General features: G+C 40.5%; 1 long non-coding RNA gene across 2 annotated transcripts; it reads left to right on the top strand.

Moving 5' to 3' along the window:
- Positions 1-65: 65 nt before the first annotated feature.
- LOC116578361 lies at positions 66-18821 on the top strand. Of its 2 annotated transcripts, XR_004280842.1 has the most exons (4): positions 66-887; positions 10574-10700; positions 13136-13350; positions 18522-18821. It is a non-coding gene; the product is annotated as an uncharacterized LOC116578361 (long non-coding RNA). The 2 variants fall into 2 exon arrangements; XR_004280841.1 differs by lacking the exon at positions 18522-18821 and having other exon boundaries at positions 13136-13899.
- Positions 18822-19684: the final 863 nt, after the last annotated feature.

Raw genomic sequence — 19684 nt, 5'->3', positions numbered from 1 at the left:
AGGAAGAGAAGCGGTAGGAAGCAGCTATTCGATCTCAGTACGCACGCGCAAGAGCGTAACGGGTGCCGCGAAAGGTACGCTCACGCATGCGCGACGTCACCCTCCGCGCGAAAGGAGAAAAAAGTTCCTCGCGTTCCCGATTGGCAGAGTGGTTTGCAAGTGAATCGACTATCCGTTTGGTAAAAATTAAACACAGATTCCTCCTTAGAGGGGTTACTAATCCCTGACGAGCCTTAAAAGATAGTTTTTCCGGGAATGAGTCTCTTTTTAAAACAAGTCCGCGCCTTGAATGCATTGGGTGAAACCTAGCCTTGAGTCTTGTCCCACAATGCTCTGCGGTGTTAACGGCCTTTGGCGGGAAAGCCTGCTGGGGGCGGAGCTAAGGGGGGGAGGGACCTGGCGGTTGCTCCGGAAACGCGAACATCCTCGGAGAGTGGGGCTGGTTTGGGAACTCTGGTGCTTGGGATTCAGTCCCGAGCCGAGACGTGACTTTTGTCTTCCTGCCCTTTCTCCTCCGCACAGGCGGCGGTTTGCTTAGACACGTGTCTAATTTAGAGCAACCCAGCTTAGATTACTTAGTAAATACTCTGCGCTAAGTACCGTTCCGCTGTGGTTCAAAACGTAACTTTGTGTAGCTCGCTTGAGCACACCTTGTTCTCGTGGCAGTGGTTCGAGCCCTGAGAAGTCAACCAGGACTCAGATTTCAGCCTCTCTTTAATCGCCTACCGGTTAGGCCTAGCGCAGAGGAGAAGTCCGGTGAAGGTTTGAAGAGTGAATTGTGCCTGTTGCCTGTCCAGCCCTTTCGGAGATTAAGAAAAAGCGTGTGTGTGTGTTTGCAGAATCCTGAAGTTTGTACCTCTTTCTGAAGTCACCCCTGGACCTCTCAGGTAGTATATAGACAAAATGTATATAGAGCAAAATGGATGTGTGAGAATTGTGACCCTCGGAGACCACAGTTACTGCTCAGGACTTGTATGCTGGCCCAGGGAGATAAGAACTTGTTATATTTTTTTCCCAGAGACATCTGAAATCTGGATTTTTATGTGAAATGTTGGGATTTTTAAATATTAGTAATGAATTCCATTTTTAAGAAAACCCTGCCGCCATATGTATGCTAAAACATCTGCATCCTGAGTTTAAGGGGGATTTTTTTCATACTGTGTATTTGCAATAGGCCTCAAGGGTGTGAGTCATTGATACCTTAAAACATTATTAAAACTGGACTAAGGGGGTGCCTGGGTGGCTCAGTGAGTTAAGCCTCTGCCTTTGGCTCAGGTCATAATCTCAGGGTCCTGGGATCAAGCCCCACATCGGGCTCTCTGTTCAGTGGGCAGCCTGCTTCCTCCTCTTTCTTTCTCTCTCTCTGCCTACTTGTGATCTCTTTCTCTGTCAAATTAAAAAAAAAAAAAAAGTATAACTGGACTAAAAACTCAGGGGAAATGGGAAAATAAGGGGAGAGGAATTAAGATGAAGTCATGGGTAAGATTACTATACAAAATGCCTGCAGTAATTGCCTGGCCAGTTACTAAAGGACTACAAATTTAACTCCAGTCATCCCAGAAGTCATAGTAAAGAAGGGAAAACAAATATATTCAAAATCCTAAGTGCTGGGGCGCCTGGGTGGCTCAGTTGGTTGAGTGTCTGCCTTACGCCTGAGTCATGATCTCAGGGTCCTGGGATTGAGCCCTATGTCTGGTTCCCTGGTTAGCAGGGAGTCTGCTTCTTCCTCTGCATCCCCCCCCCCCCATTCTTTATCCTCTCAAATAAATAAAATTTAAAAATTTTAAGTGCCTTTGAGATTAAAAAATAAGTAGGTTGTTTAGGAAGCCATGTTTTCTTAGTTCTAAAAGTTGATTGCATTTTACAGATGTCTCTGATTGATCCCATAATAGCAAATTCAATTTGATTCAGAACAGATTCATAGAAGATCTTTGGTAGTCCTTGAACTCTCTGTGATGGGTTCCAAAATTATGCATATATGTACATGTACGTTTTCGTTCTTTCTTTTTTCTTTTTTTTTAAGATTTTATTTATTTATTTGACAGATCACAATTAGGCAGAGAGGCAGGCAGAGAGAGAGAGGAGGAAGCAGACTCCCTGCTGAACAGAGAGCCGGATGCGGGGCCTGATCCCAGGACACTGGGATCATGACCTGAGCCGAAGGCAGAGGCTTTAACCCAGTGAGCCACCCAGGTTCCCCGTACATATACGTTTTCTGCAAAGAGGATTTAAATTGTTGTTTTTTTTTTTTAAGATTTTATTTATTTGACAGAGAGCAATCACAAGTAGGCAGAGAGGCAGGCGGGTGGGGGTGGGGGTGGGTGGGGAGCAGACTCCCTGCTGAGAAGAGAGCTGATGCGGGGCTTGATCCCAGGATCCTGGGATCATGACCTGAGCTGAAGGCAGAGGCTTTAACCCACTGAGCCACTCAGGCATCCCGAGGATCTGAAATTTTAATCAGATTCTTAAAGGGGTCAGTAGATTCCCAAAGGGAAGAGAACCTCTGAAACTTTTAGAGGGAAGGACAGATTGTTTATCTTTTAGACCACCCTTCATTGATTATCCTTCAATGATATTTTTGAAACTGAGGTTTTAATTTAAAAAATTAATAATTTTTAAAATGAGAAGCTGACCAAAAAAGACACTATTTCAACAAATTGATTCAGTTTCTAGCATTGTCCTATTCAGTTAGTAGCAGAAAAGATAGGAGTTTTTAAAAAAAATTTTGTGTATATCATATATTGATTTTTTCATTCAATAGTTATTCAGTGAGCACACTTTTTTGTTTTTTTTTTTAAGAATTTATTTATTTGACAGAAATCACAAGTAGGCAGAGAGGCAGGCAGAGAGAGGAGGGAAGCAGGCTCCCCGCTGAGCAGAGAGCCCGATGTGGGGCTTGATCCCAGGACCCTGAGATCATGACCTGAGCCGAAGGCAGAGGCTTTAACCCACTGAGCCACCCAGGCGCCCCAGAGCACACTATTTTATCCATCCACTCAGAGTTATTTAGGTTCATCTGTTGATTAATGTTAAGTTAATGATAACTGAAGTGATTTAAACATAGGTGCTTTTAATTCCAAGGTATTTTTGTTGCAGAAATAAAAGAAAATTGTGAATTTGATTTATTCTTGTCCAATTTTGTGCAATCACTTCTGATGTTCAGTTCAGAGGAATACAAGTAGAATTTAATATGGAGTGAATAGGACATTCTTGTTCCTCTATTGACTTACTGACTTACTGTATTTGAATGTAACAAAATTATAAATTCTGGGGTCCATAATGAGGGCAGAATATAGCAGGAAAAATCTGAATGGCTGTTTACCAAGGTCTCCCAGGATGACATTATTTTGGTGATTATATTAAAGTTAAGGGTGTGATTTTTTTTTTTTTTTTTTAAGATTCATTTATTTCGGAGAGAAGAGCATGAGTGTGGGGGTGAGGGGCAGAGGGAGGAGAGAGAGAATCTCAAGCAGAATACCCCCCCCCCCAAGCACAGAGCCCACCGCAGGGCTTGATCTCAGGACCCTGAAGTCATGACCTGAACTTAAACCAGGAGTCAGAAGCATAACGGGACTGAGCCACCAAGGTGCCCCAAGGGTGTGATCTTAATATTAGTATTGCAGAGTTGATTAACATATTTTGGTCTACAAGAGTGCAAAACAAGAAAGCAAGCTGGGTGGTGGGGAGTGGGGGGAACACATTCATTTTGGGTAACCAGGATGCTCAGATTGTACACACCAAGATAACTGTTTTAGCAGGTGTGAAAAACAAAATCAGGCAGTTGCTTAGTAAATGAGGCAAACTGTTTTGAGAGAGCTCATTCAGTGGTGAGACCTGAAAAAATGATCCCCGCCCCGCTCAGAGTATACCTCTTTTAAAACAGGAAAATTTGTAACCCGCTGGATTTTGTGTGTCTGTTCCTTGGATAATGGTGCTGGGTAAAGATTAGCAGTTTTTTGTTTTTTGTTTTTTTAAGTAAGCTCAACATCCAGCAAGGAGCTCAACACAGAGCCTGAATTTAGGACCCTGAGATCAAGACCTGAGATGAGATCAGGAGTTAGGTGCTCAATCCAGTGAGCCCTGGCAATTCTCTTTCTGTAGACTGATCTTCACATAAAACTTTGTTTAAGGGCGCCTGGGTGGCTCAGTGGGTTAAGCTGCTGCCTTCCGCTCGGTTCGTGGTCTCAGGGTCCTGGGATCGAGTCCTGCATCCGGCTCTCTGCTCAGCAGAGAGCCTGCTTCCCTTCCTCTCTCTCTGCCTGCTTCTCTGCCTGCTTGTGATCTCTCTCTGTCAAGTAAATAAATAAAATCTTAAAAAAAAAAAAAAACTTTGTTTAAACAGATACTAGGCATTGATTAGATGAGATTACATCCTCATTTTAATTAGGGGTTCAGAGTGTTTGTCAGCTCCTCAGTTACACATTCACTGGCAGTTTTAGCTGGTTCCCACAGCCAGCTAATTTATGAAGTGTACATTTTACTAGCTTAATCCTCAGAAGTTGCCTTATTTTCAGCACTGTTGTTGCTGTTTATAAAAAGTTACTTCCTCAAAAAACTTTAAATGTGGGCGCCTGGGTGGCTCAGTGGGTTAAGCCGCTGCCTTCAGCTCAGGTCATGATCTCAGGGATCATGTCCAGCATCGGGCTCTTTGCTCAGCAGGGAGCCTGCTTCCTCCTCTCTCTCTCTCTGCCTGCCTCTCTGCCTGCTTGTGATCTCTCTCTGTCAAATAAATAAATAAAATCTTTAAAAAAAAAAAAACTTTAAATGCTTTCGACTCAATCTAGTAAATATATACTAGTGTCAGCACTGTATTTTACCCTAGAAATATTTACTTGAGGGAAAAAAGGGTTGAAGTGACAAAACCCAGTGTTTCAGTTATTTGCTAAACACTTAAATCCCCTAAACCCATGGTGATAGTTATGCAACTCTGTAAATATGCTAAAAATCACTGAATTGTACACAAAGAGACTGAATTGTATAGTATGTAAATTATCACTCAATAAAATTGTTTTTCAAAACAACTGGGAAAAATTATTTACAAAATCAGCAATATCATTCTCCAGTACCATTTCTCTTAAAGGCATTATTGGGGATAGGGAGTACTGGAGATTAATTTGTCCTGAAATATGGCCTTCCAAATCTGGAAATTCTGTTTTCCTTATTCATGTGTCAATCCCTACTGTCTTCCTTGGGGATAACTGTTATTTTTACTGGGTAAAGAGACTCAGAGATTAGGAGTACTTGAGTCTACGGGGTGCAGGAGTTCCCCCCAGGAGCAGTTGATTTGCATGACTCTGCTCCGTTGTTCTACTTATTTTAGTGCTAAATAGTCTCTGAAAAGGGAAGAAATAGTATATATCTTTTTTATTTCATTTACATTTGAATTCTCTCTAGCAAACTATATTGAGGGACAGATTGCTGCTGTAACTTCTTTATTACCAGTAAAATCTCTGTTAAAAATGAATATTATTGACAATTTACTGACTGCTTTTTGAAAGAGGTGGGCCGTTAGATCAGCAGAATGTTGTTTCTATGGAAACCTCATCCTGTTGCTACCAGTGGATAGACACAATGGGTACAAGGATTGCTTTCATTCCACAGTATAAAAATTATGGCCACTTTACAGGCCCAAATAAGTCCTTTAATAATATAGTCTTGGTACTCTTATTTGAGGACTGGCTTCCCTTATTCTTTGACTCCTATTGTTTTGTTTTTGGCTAATTCTTCCCATCATTAATAACAACAGGGCATGATTTTGCCAGAAACCAGCCCTTAAAATGATCTGTTATAAAGAGATGTATTTTCACCACGTCTTCCTATTAATATCATGACTCCCTCTTTCTGGTTAGTTCTTCCCCTTAAAAATTAAAACTGCAAATCATATTGTACATTTCCTAATTGGAATAAATGGCTCTTTAAGGAATTTTATGAAAAACATAAGCAGTTATGCTTTATTTGCCAAAAATGCTACCTTTTTGTGACAGATCTTAAGTGTGAGTCCTGTAAAAGTGTAAGCTATGATTATTAGTAGTAATACTGATATTAGAGGTTAATAATGCTACCAAGTATGTTAGAAATTATTTCAATAAAATTTTTTGAGGTTTTGAGAGCATCGCTGTTTTTTTCCTCTGTTGTTTTAAAAGGTAGCCCAGATTAGCTGAACACTCTCAGAATTACTTTTCTAGATTTACTTGCAGAGTGGAGTTGTTGCTACCTAGACTATATGACCCGCAAGCCTCAAATATTTACTACCTGGCTCTTTAAGGAAAATGTTTAGCAATCTCAAGCTGAGAGGAAAATGACTTGATTTTGTGATTTTTACTTACACTGAATTCAGAAATTCAGTTTTGGGACCTCTGGGTGGCTCAGTGGGTTAAAGCCTCTGCCTTCAGCTCAGGTCATGATCCCAGGGTCCTGGGATGGAGCCCCGCATCAGGCTTTCTGCTCAGCAGGGAGCCTGCTTCTCCCAACCCCACCCTCCCCCGCTTCTCTGCCTGCCTCTCTGCCTACTTGTGATCTCTGTCTGTCAAATAAATAAATAAATAATCTTTTAAAAAAAAACAAATTCAGTTTTGTCATGGCCTCTCTTTCTCTCTCCCTCTCTTCCCCACCCCGCAGGTGTTTTTGTCATGGGTAATATTTTACATTGTTAATATTTGTCACCATAAGTAATACACTTTTTATTTTTTTTTTTTATTTTTTTTTTTAAAGATTTTTTTTTTTCAAATTTATTAATTTGACAGAGAGAAATCACAAGTAGACGGAGAGGCAGCCAGAGAGAGAGAGAGAGGGAAGCAGGCTCTCTGCTCAGCAGAGAGCCCGATGCGGGACTCGATCCCAGGACTCTGAGATCATGACCTGAGCTGAAGGCAGTGGCTTAACCCACTGAGCCACCCAGGCGCCCAGTAATACACTTTTTAAAATTAATACATTTTTTTACGCACGCTTCATCAACCGTTACTATTGTTTAGCGATAGGGTACCAAGACCTGGTGGAAACCAACTGCGCTACCAGTGGGAACAGCCTTGAGGAGGAGGTGTTGCTCTGCTCCGCTCCGTTGGGTTGCATTCTTCCATACCGTAATCTAGTTGACTCAGAATTGCCGGTGCAAGAGTGCAGGGTTGTGTAACCATTGTTGCACTGAAGTAACGTGGCATGCGGAGTTCATAACAGGTTTTGTTCTAAGTAAATATATGTTACTGTCCGTTCACTGTGGAATTTTCAGATGAAATTTCCAAAATTTGCAGATTAGATTCTACAGTTCTGGGATCCCACTGGCTTTCAGGTTGGTGCTGGCACCGCCATGCTGGCCCCAGAGGTGATACCTCTGTAGTCTACAATCTAGACCCATGCCCATGGGGTCCCTTCTTGTCTGGTCTCCACCTGCTTCCACTTGGCCAGGAGAGCCACTCTGCCTCACCAGTTGTAATTCCTTCCAACTTCTTTTCTTCTCTTTGTGGAATCCAGCCTTGAGGGGAGAAAAAAAATTTTTTTCCTTTGGCTCAGAGTCTCCATTTCTTGTCTTGGGATCTCTCTTTATATTTGATGATTGAGAGTGAGAATGGTTGCCTTTGGAGGAACTTCCTCTCTTTTCTGCGGGAATATAACCTCTCCCTCTCCTCCACCAGTTTCATCAGGTCTTAATGAGCCAACATGGATATATTTTCTGAAGTCTGGATTGTTCACGATTAGTACCACATGTAGGACCTTCTCAGTACATAGTCAGGAATGAGCCGTGCCAGGCAAACATAGTCCAGGACATTTTTCTTTTTCTAGTTCCAGTTCCTCTAATTAGAGATGAAAAACAAGTCTGGATATCCTTTATCCTTTATCTGCTGGATTTCAGTTTCTGCTACAGTGCAAGTCACATCTTAAATAACATACTCATCCCTACAAAAATGTATCTACTTCAGTAATGAGATAAGAAATATTTCTATCTGGGCGCCTGGGTGGCTCAGTCAGTTGATCGGCTGCGTTCAGCTCAGGTCATGATCCCAGGGTCCTGGGACTGAGTCCCATCAGGGTCCCTGCTCGGCAGAGAACCTGCTTCTCCCTCTCCCTTTGCCTGCTGCTCTGCCTACTTGTGCTCTCTATCTCTCTGTCAAATAAATAAATGAAATCTTTAAAAATATATATATTTCTATCTGTACATTCCTAAGCCTCCATAATAATTTTACAGTGTTGGAGCTCCTGGGTGGCTCAGTCAGTTATGCATCTGCCTTTGACTCAAGTCATGATCCTAGGAGCCTGGTATATAAGCCTCACGTCAGGCTCCCAGCTCATCCCCTTCCCTTCTGGGAATGGGCTTTTCCCTCTACCCCAAACCCCGCTTGAGTTCCCTCTCCCCCCCAAAAAATAAATAAATAAAATCTTGAAAAAAAAAGTTTGTTTTTTTTTTTTTTTTTACAGTGCCATAGCATGTATTCACCAAACACAATTTATATGCCGAAGTGATATATTCAGCTTCTCAATCTTAAAATATTTGCATTTAGAAAAAAGCTTTATAGTTTTTCCCAAAATGAGCAAGTAAGTGTTACTTTTTTTAAATTTTATTTTATTTATTTATTTGACAGAGATCACAAGTAGGCAGAGAGGCAGGCAGAGAGAGAGGAAGGGAAGCAGGCTCCGTGCTGAGCAGAGGGCCCAACGGGGCTCATCCCAGAACCCTGGGATCATGACCTGAGCCAAAGGCAGAGGCTTTAACCCACTGAGCCACCCAGGCACCCCCAAGTGGGTGTTACTTTAAATGTGCAACTAGGAAGCCCCATTAGGTAAGCTTCTTAATACAAAAGAAATAGTCTAAAGGATTATTCAGATCTCTCACCTTTATGTATGCAATAACTGCTTATCTAACGTGTTTGTTTGTTTGTTTTTAGCTTCAACTAAATACAGATTTTTTTTTTAAAGATCTTATTTATTTATTTGACAGAGATCACGAGTAGGCAGAGAGGCAGGCAGAGAGAGAGGGGGCAGGCTGAGCAGAGAGCCCGATGGGGCGCTCGATCCCAGGACCCCAGGATCATGACCTGAGCCAAAGGCAGAGGCTTTAACCCACTGAGCCACCCAGGTGCCCTCAACTAAATACAGATTAAAAAAAAAAATTTATAGGCATGTCTTTTAATAATGTTTTATCAAGTCACAGTTCCAGAAAGTTTCTTATAAACTCTTAGTTTGCAAGTACACATATGTTGGGGCTGTAGTCACAATTCCATCTGACAATGTACTGTTCAAATACTCTGATTGCCCCTTAAGAAAATCTCTCTCTCTAGATGTTGATGCAGCAATTTGTATTCAACTCTCTGAATGCCAAAGCCACACCCCCACACATTCAGTCTTGCCTGCAGAGCTCCTATCATTTTTGAGCCTCAGAGGAAGTACTCATTTGGGGATAAAGCAATAGAAGCTCTCACTAAGCATGATTTGCATTGTGTCAGATTATTAAAGTGGTTTCCAAAGTTTACACTGCTACTAACGCTTAAAAAAAAAAAAAAAAGACAGAAAGAAAGAAACTCCCTGTATCAACCAATGTCTGTTAGGTAAGCCTTCAATAACGAAACAACTCCAGAAATTTCAGTGACTTCACAAAATGTTTCCTTCTACCTGTCATCTAAAAGCAACCTTGGGTGGGCAGAGGCACTCCTTTCCCTATCTGATTCTGGAATCCAGAACTCTGGTCTGGCGTGATGGGCTTTTCTTTAAATCCCCTATACCACCTACTAGCTGTGTGATTTTACACAAGTTCCTTGACTTGCGTAAACCTCTGTTTCCTCATCTATAAAATGGGGATAATAGTGGTACATTTAGAGTTGTTGTAAAGATTAAAGTAGAATTGTTGTAAAGATTAAATGTGATCACATATGGAAATGAGCTGGTAGTTGAGGGCCCTGCACACGGAATTTCTCCTGAATTTCACACTGCTTCTTACTTGGGCTCTGAACACCTGCACCCTTGGATTATCAACATTTGCACTTCAGATGTTGGTCCACTTTACTGTCCTTTGGAGGGAGAAATAAATGAAACTCAATGCTGTCTTTTTTTTTTTTAATTAAATATTTCATTTTTATTTATTTGACAGACAGTGAGAGAGGGAGCACAAGCAGGGGGAGTGGGAGAGGGAGAAGCAGGCTTCCTGCCGAGCAGGGAGCCCGATGTGGGGCTCGATCCCAGGACTGTAGGATCATGACCTGAGTGGAAGGCAGACACTTAATGACTGAGCCACCCAGGCGCCCCATCTCAACTCTGTCTTGTGGTAACTTGATATTGTGAGGATACAGCTTAGAAAGTAGGTTAAAGTTCTTGTCTTAATTTTTTTTCTTATTGTATTCAGGGGGGAGATGTGGCCTATGCTGGGGGGAAAAAAAAATTCGAGAAAGTCCCTCCATGTATCCTAGAGAGAAACAAGTGTCCTTGGCCTCTAGGAGGATACAAGACACATCCTTTGGTGCTACCCAAGTACATAATTGGATGTAGCTCTTTTGCCTTTCTGTGTTTCTGAATAATGTCTCCCTTGTGGAAAAGCTGACAGGATGATAAAAACCACCTGATTAATGTAATGCTTTTCTCTGTTGCTCAGGGCTTATCCGTATGTAGATGCACGTGTGTTTTTAAAATAACTAGTTGGAAGAACATCCCATGTTCCTCCTTGCTGACCTGTTTCATGTGCTGTGCAATGACCTATTCTTTTAACAGTACATTTGGAGGTAAGCAGATCTGAATTTGAATCCTAACACCTTCACATGCTCATTATACTACCCTGGACACCTAAATGAATTTCCTTTTATTCATCAGTTTATCTCTTCATGTGTTCATTCTCATTCTGAACATTTATCGAGCACTCTTGCTATGCCAGGCCTTAGACTGGATGGACTTCAGGGGTACAAACATAAGGAAATATATATGACACCAACCCAGGACAGTTTGCTTTTGGTCTACTATGGTAGCCTACAAAGTTTCCTAACCACTCATACCATCATTAAAACATTTTTGAGGGGTGCCTGGGTGGCTCAGTGGGTTAAGCCTCTGCCTTCAGCTCAGGTCATGATCTCAGGGTCCTGGGATCGAGCCCCGCATCGGGCTCTCTGCTCAGCAGGGAGCCTGTTCCTCCTCTCTCTCTGCCTGCCTCTCTGCCCACTTGTGATCTCTCTCTCTGTCAAATAAAATCTTTTTAAAACATTTTTGAGCACAAGCCTCTCATGTATGTACATTTTTATATATCATGTACATGACTTCTATACTATTATATTGTGTACATAATAAGACATTTGATTCAAAAGCATGGTATTTTAGGGGTGACTGGGTGGCTCAGTCTGTTGAGTGTCTGACTTGATTTTGGCTCAAGTCGTGATCTTGGGGTTGTGGGATTAAGTCCTATGTTGGGCTCCCTGCTGGGCATGGACCCTGCTTAAGATTCTCTCTCTCTTTCTTTCTCCTTCTGCCCCTCCCCACCCACTCTCTCTGGCAGAGTCCCAGAGGGGCACCCAAAATAAGCTGAATTCCCTCACACAACCTATGAGAGACTCCAAAACAGGGTACCAAGTACCTGAGTGGTAGAGGCTGACACAGAAGATAGAAGCTCTGGAAAATTTTTGATTTGGCCAAAAGTAAAAGAATTGTAGCCAGTTCTCCTTACAGTCAAGTCATGCCCTTCTTTTTTTTTTTAAAGATTTTATTTATTTATTTGACAGAGAGAAATCACAAGTAGTTGGAGAGGCAGGCAGAGAGAGAGAGAGGAGGAAGCAGGCTCCCAGCCGAGCAGAGAGCCCCATGCGGGACTCGATCCCAGGACCCTGAGATCATGACCTGAGCCGAAGGCAGCGGCTTAACCCACTGAGCCACCCAGGCGCCCCAAGTCATGCCCTTCTATAGGCTGCTTCCAATCAGCTTTTTTGTACCTACTTGTAAATATGAATGGCCGGTCAAGGACTGCCAGATGTTTAAGGAAAATGTCTAATAAGAAAGAAGGAGACTGAAACAAGTAAATAGGGAAAAAGGGGAGCAGGGATGCCTGAATGGCTCAGTGGGTTAAAGCCTCTGCCTTCAGCTCAGGTCATGATCCCAGGGTCCTGGGATTGACGGCTGTATGGGGCTCTCTACTTGGCAGTCTGCTCCTTCCCCCATCCCTCCCCCCACCATCTGCCTCTGCCTACTTGTGATCTCTGTCTGTCAAATAAATAAATAAAATATTTATTTAAAAAAAAAAGGAGGGTAGACCTGTGAGCATGGTGTATATATAAAACAATCATGGAGTGAAAAAGGATCACTCTTGAAACTTTTAAGTTTGACAGTAAGAATTTAAGAAATGAAAAGAATTGAAAGATAAAACAAAGGAGACTTCTCAGAAACCAGAAAAACAAACAGAGGACAATAAGGAGAGAAAAGATAAGAAAATTAGAGAATTCAAAAAGTTTAAAAACTACTAATGAGTGTTCCAGGAAAAAAAGGCAGAATGATAGGGAGAATATTATCAAAGAGATAGTACAAAAATATTCTACAGAACTAAAAGATAGGAGTCTTCAAATGGATAGAGATCACCAAATGCCCAGCGCCATGAACAAAAATGAAACTCTCACCAAGTTACATCATTGTGAAATTTTAGAAAAACATAGGTAAAATATCCTGAAATCTTTTAAGGAAAACAAAATAGATTACCTATCACACCTTCCATCTCAGCCCTGAATCAGAATATCATTCGATTTCTCATTAACAACACTGGGACAATAAGCAACAGTACTAACAACTAAAACAACAGTAACAATGGAACAATTCCCTGACATTTCTGAGTAAAAATTTATTTTTTTAAAGATTTTATTTATTTATTTGACCGAGAGAGAGACAACAAGAGCAAGAACACAAGCAGGGGGAGTGAGAGAGGGAGAAGTAGGCTTCCCAATGAGCAGGGAGCCTGATGCAGGGTTCGATCCCAGGATGCTGGGATCATGACCTGAACCGAAGGCAGACGCTTAACGACTGAGCCACCCGGCACTCCTAAAAATTAATTTTCAGACGCTTAACGACTGAGCCACCCAGGCACTCCTAAAAATTTATTTTCAGTGTTCAATTTTATACACATCTAAACTCTCCATCATGAAGGAAGCCAGAGTTTTCAGTGCCGTATCTTCCATTCATTGTTTCTCAGGAAGGTGCTGAAGGATATGTTCCCCTAAAAGAAAGAAGTAAACCAAGAAAAAAGAAGACATTGGATGCAGAGAACAAGAAGTTTATGTAGAGAGAGACAAAGGAATTTCCAGCATGTTCCAGCATGATGTCAGAGAGCAAACCCAGGAGGACAATTCTGCAGCTCTGTTTGAGGACAGCTAGTCTAGATGGGAGCAGGACACTGAGAAACTGCAGGTGTGGTGTCTCTAGCAGGGGAAAAAATAATGGATAGATCATCTGACAAATGACCATGTAGAACTTGTACTGAAACATTTCAGTATTGAGTATTGCAAAATTTAACTAAGTTCAAAGAAATTTAAGTACACGAAAAATGAGGTTGGTGTATCCCTACAATGGGATATTACTCAGCAGTTAAATGAGCTATGAGAAGATGTGGATGAATCTGAAATGCCTACTGATAGGGGAAAGAAGCTAGCCTGAAAAAAACCACATCTGTATGATTCCATTTATATGACTTTTGGGAAAGACAAAACTATGGAAATGATAAACAGATCAGTGGTTGTCAGCGGTTTAGGAGGATGGGAGTGAAACACGTGGGTTTCTTAGGGTGATGAAACTATTCTGTGTGATACTCTAATGGTGAATATAAGACATTAAAACCTGTAGAATTTTTTCAAAAACCCACAGAACTTTACAGCACGAAGAGTATACTTTAATTCATGCAAATTTTATTTTTTTATTTTAAAATATTTTATTTATTTATTTGATAGAAATCACAAGCAGGCGGAAAGGCAGGCGGGGGCGGGGAAGTAGGCTCCGCACTGAGCAGAGAGCCCGCTGTGGGGCTCGATCCCAGGACCCTGGGATCATGACCTGAGTCGAAGGTAGAAGCTTAACCCACTGAGCCACCAGGCACCCTGTGCAGGCAAATTTTAAGTATAATCTAGGAGGTTGAGGGAACTCAGTATAAAATGCATAGTGTGACAAACGAATCTAAATATATTGCAAATATATGAAGAAACCTCTCTGGAGGTTCTGAGAGAATAAAGGTCTGACCCAAGTAACTTTGGAAATGAGTGCAGTCTGTAAAACTAAAGGCAAAGGCAGTGTACAAAAGTACTGTATGCAGACTGCTTAAAAAAAAACAAAAACTAGTTGCTTCCTGGGTTAATAATTCTGAAAAAACTGTATATTGGAATTGAACCATAAGTAAGTGGATGACTGATGGTGAGAGCTATGTTCTTGTTGGATTGGGAGTTTATAGATAAGTAAGGGGAAGATGCAGGAATGATCCATGTGGTACTTGGAATAGAATTGGAGATGGTATGAACTTGTGTTTATATGGAGAGACTCAGCTACCTATGGAAATATTTATAGATATGTGGGTCTACACAGATTAGTACACTATGTATGTCTCCTGTATCTGTCAGCTGGAAGAGCCTAGAAGCAAGACACCCTAGTACCAGTGAGCACACTAGCACTCAGATCTTGGCTTCTAATACCGTTCTCCGACAAAAGAAACCAGAGTTCCTTGGAGAAATGACTGATTCTAAAACTGGAATAGAAAAAGTACAATATGAGCCTGTAGCATTTTGTAGTACCAAAAAGTAAGAGAATACTTAAAAAAAAAAAAATTAAGAGTGCCTGTGTGGCTCAGTCTGTTTGCCATCCTATTCTTGATTTCATCTGAGTCATGATTGTGGGGTTGAGCCCTATATCAGACTCAGTGCCCAGTGGGAAGCCTGCTTGAGATGCTCTCTCCCTCTCTGACTGTGCCCTACCCTGCTCTCTCTCAAATAAATAAATATTTTAAAAATTAAATTAGTTTTAAAAATCCCACCACAAGGATGGAGATATGTTAAAAGGATACAGAAGCCACCTGACAGAACTCCAATGGCCAAGCTGGAACAATTTAAAAATAATGAAAAAAAAGTTGCATTGGATGATAACCCAAAGTATAAAAAATAGATATCCATGAGTCCACACTGTATACATAAATGATTGAATAAATGGGGAGAATAGACAAATCTTCGAGATAGAAGAATTCCAAATAACTTACGCAGAGCTAGGTTATCATTAGGCAGAGCTGAACATAGTGACTTCCTTTCAAAGAGTATAGTATAGAAATGAGGGGAGGGGCAGTTAACACTCCCTTAAGCCAGAAGATCAAGGTTAGTGCCAACAGTGATAAGTCTTATCAATAGTAGGTACTCTCACTGATGAGAATGGTCTTCTTTCCAAAAATAAATTACGCTAGTCTAATCATGATTAAAAACATAAGACAAGGGACGCCTGGGTGGCTCAGTGGGTTAAAGCCTCTGCCTTCGGCTCGGGTCATGATCCCAGGGTCCTGGGTTTGAGCCCCACATCAGGCTCTCTGCTCAGTAGGGAGCCTGCTTCCCTTCCTCTCTCTCTGCCTGCCTCTCTGCCGACTTGTGATCTCTGTCTGTCAAATAAATAAATAATCTTAAAAAAAAAAAAAAAGACAAATCCTAATTGACAGTTATTCTACAAAATACCTGACTAGCATTCCTCAAAACTGTCAAAGTCATAAAAACAAAGGATGGTCTGGGAAACTCTCAGAACCAAAAGGAGTCCAAGGAGACAGGATCCTGGAACAGAAACAAAACAAAACAAAACATTAAGGAAAAACTGAGGAAATCTGAATAGAATATTGACTTTAGTTAATAATGCATCATTATTGATTCACTAATTGTGACAACTGTACCCCAGTGTAAGTAACAGAAATTGATAATAAGGGAAACTAGGTGGAGGCTTTATGGGATCTCTCTGTTGTATCTTTGCAATAGTTCTGTAAATCCAAAGCTGTTCGAAAATGGAAATGTTTATTTTAAAACTTGAGTTAATTATTAATTCAAGGGAAACTAAATAGATTTACAGGAGATGAAGTAAAATCATAGTATACAGTTGGATCAGCCTTGAACAATATTTACATAGTCATGGTAACTCAAATGTGAAACATGGCCCTAAGAAAAGATGGTGATATATTTGGAAGTTGCATTTTTCATAAGAAATCACTGGATACCACCTGCAATTGATGAATCAAAAGAACACTATATCACAGAGAGGTGGAGGTTACTACATGAAGAGCTAAAAGAATGGAAAGTGTTTAGGACTGGAATTGACCAGGAGCTATTGTTTTTTATTGTCACAAGTCACTATTTCACTTTTTAAAACTATGTTGAAGAGTAGAGCTCACATTGGAAAGCCTGGAGTACTTGGATAAAAATTTTAAAATATTGTGTCTAATGACAATAAACATTTCAAATTAAAATCACACATTCGATAAGGTTAAATTCTCTAATATGTTGGCTTTTCTAATACATTTCAAACATCTATGTTATCGAAAACTTTATGGGATAGTAAAAATTCTCTTATCTAAGGGAAGCCAACCAACTAGACTTAAAGACTCAGGGCCGCAACATAGTTCTAGATTTGAATAATGGTGTGATATTCTGGGTTGAGACCCTGGTTCTTAGTTACTAATTCCACAATGATTCTACCTAAACTCCAGGTTTTCATGCCAATCTCCTCTTACAGTTCCAGAAATACCACCTGCAGATGCAGGCAGGAGAGGCTCCTGCTCTGGTTTTAGCACATAGCACAAATACACATTTATTTGAAAAACACAGGTGCCTGACTGGCTCAGTCAGGAGAGCATGTGACTCTTGATCTCGGGGTTGTGGGTTTGAGCCCATGGTAGTGATTACTTAAAAAAAAAAAAAAAAAAAAAACCAACTTAAAATACACACACACACGCCTCAATTTTGTTATGTATATTTTACCAAATAATAAAAAATCCTCTCTCCCCCTAACAAAAAAATGGCAATCTTAGGCATAAGTAGGCCTCTGAATGTGGTCATTTTTCCCCCCACATAAATGTTAGTACTTGCTACATGTAGAAGAGGAAAAAACAAAAAACAGAACCCTCAGCCCCAACACATACATACACACACACACACACACACGCACACGCACACGCGCACACAGGTGCTTCTGTCATTCTGGATTCTATGTGTGGAATTAGCATGATTTCTCCTAAACTTCTTTTCTCTTGAGGAATGCTCTTCAGGCCCCAGAGCTCATGCCCAGTGTCTGACACAGAATGGGTTGTGCTGCTGTCTGTTTTGGGGACAGAATGCTCTGGATTTGAGTGGCCAAGGGTTTAGGTAAGAGGGAAAGACAGACTAACTTGTTAAATCCCTTCTCTCAGAGCATAAATGCAATAGATTCTTACATAATATACTATTTCCCAGTAGTGCAAAGCACCCATTTTTCTTGCTTCTCTTTATGTTCCATTTGTGGTTCACAGTAATTAGGGTGGTGTTTGCAAAAGTTACACAGAGGGGCTGAGAAATATGTTGCAATATTAAACAACTATTATCTTCAATGTGTATGTATGTAGGTAATATGATGTGTGAAGCATGATGGAGATAATTTCTACGAGTCACTAGATGGACATTGAGTGCTAGAATTGAGAACGGTTTTGTTTTTATAAAGATATTAAGATTTCATTAAAATTTCCCCCCAATTTAAATTAAAGCATCTATTTTATTTAGAGTATCTTAATTGAAATGTTGGTATTTGCTTATTCTAATTTGAGTTTTCTTTTAATTTTAATAGATGATATTTAATTTTTAGAGGAAACCTGAAGACATGAATATAACTTTACATTTTAAATATTTGACGTTTACTTTAACATTTTTGATGAAATGTATTTCAATTGTAAATAATTTCAATAAAATGACATTTTGTTTTTCGATGTTCTATTTTTTTTAAGATTTATTTGAGTATTTATTTTAAGATTTATTTGATTATATATTTTTTAAGATTTATTCAAGTGAGTGTGTGGGCAGTGGGAGGGGCAGAGTGAGAGGGAGAGAGAGAGAGAATCCTCAAGCAGACTCCCCGCTGAGCACAGAGCCTCACATGGGGCTCTATCCCAGTACCCTGAGATCATGACCTGAACTGAAATTGAGAGTTAGCCACTCAACCGACTGAGCCACCTAGGACCACCTTAATGTTTTAAATTGGAGGTTGGCTGGCCTTTTCTGTAAAAAGCCAGAAAGTAAATATTTTAGGGATAGGGGCCTGTAATCCCTGTTGTAACTATTCAACTGTGCTGTTGGAAAATGAATGAGTATGATCAAGTGACAGTAGATACTTGCTTACAAAAATATATGTTAGGCTGCATTTTCACAGTGGGCCTAATTTGCTGACCCTTGCTTTAGATCATTACCATCAATAGAATGCAAATTATGTGAAAAACATGGATTATAACAGCATAAGTCATGATCTTACTGCAATAAAGGGAAGAAAAATTAATTTTATAGACTAAAGATATAATTTGTTAATCAAATGTCTCTTTTATAATCTCTCCAAAGTTACCATACATCAACAGAATGCCCAGAGAAGCAAATAATCATCTTCATGACTTTGAGTTGGATGGGCAATGACTTCTTAGATATGACACCAAAAGCACAAAGGACAAAAGGAAAAAATTAACTAAATTGGACTTCACTGAAAGTAAAACATTTGCTTCCAAGGACAACATCAGGAAGGTGACAAGGCCCTACAGAATGGGAGAAAATGTTTACAAATCATAGCTCTGATAAAGGAAACTGTCTAGAATGTATAAAGAACTCTACAACTCAGTAATAAAATGACAACCTAATTTTTTTTTTAAGATTTTATTTATTTGACAGAGACAGAGGGGGAACACAAGTAGGGGAGCGGGAAAGGGAGAAACAGGTTCCCTACTGAGCAGGGAGCCCAGTGTGGGGCTTGGGGCTCGATCCCAGCACTCTGGGATCATGACCTGAGCCAAAGGCAGCTGGTTAACTGACTGAGCCAGTCAAGCTCCTGGACAACCTAATTTTTAAATGGACAAAGGATTCAAATAGATATTTCTCCAAAGAAGATATGTAAATAGCCAATAAGCACATGAAAAGATACTTAACATTATTAGCTTCAGGGAATGTAAATTAAAAACCACAATGAGAGGGGCACCTGGGTGGCTCAGTTGCTTGAGTGTCTGGCTCCTGGTTTCAGCTCAGATCATGATCTTGAGGTCCTCGGCTCAAGCACCTAGTCCAGCTCCATTCTCAGTGGGGATCCTGCTTGGGATTCTCTCTCTCCCTCTCCCCCTGCTCATGCACACACTCTCTCTTTAAAATACATAAATACATCTTTAAAAAAAAAAAAAGGCAATGAGATACCACTCCACACCTACTAGGATAAATATAATAAAAAGGTCAGATAATAACAAGTGTTGGCAAGGATGTAGAGAATTCGAACCCTTCTATACTTCTGGTAGGAATGTAGAATGGTGCAGCTGCTTTGGAAAACAGTCTGGCACTTCACCATATGGTTAGATGTAGGTTGCCATATGACCCAGCACTTCCATCCCTGTGTGTATATATACTCTAGGGCATAGGAAGACATATGTCCGCACAAGAACTTGTACATGAATGTTTATAGCAGAATTACTCAGAACAGCCAAAAGGTGGAATAACCCAAATGTCCATCAACTGGTGAATTAATAAAC

The sequence above is a fragment of the Mustela erminea genome, chromosome 18 (genome assembly GCF_009829155.1).
Source record: "Mustela erminea isolate mMusErm1 chromosome 18, mMusErm1.Pri, whole genome shotgun sequence".
In the NCBI taxonomy this organism is placed as follows: Eukaryota; Metazoa; Chordata; class Mammalia; order Carnivora; family Mustelidae; genus Mustela; species Mustela erminea.
This window is presented reverse-complemented; position numbering and strand designations above follow the sequence as displayed.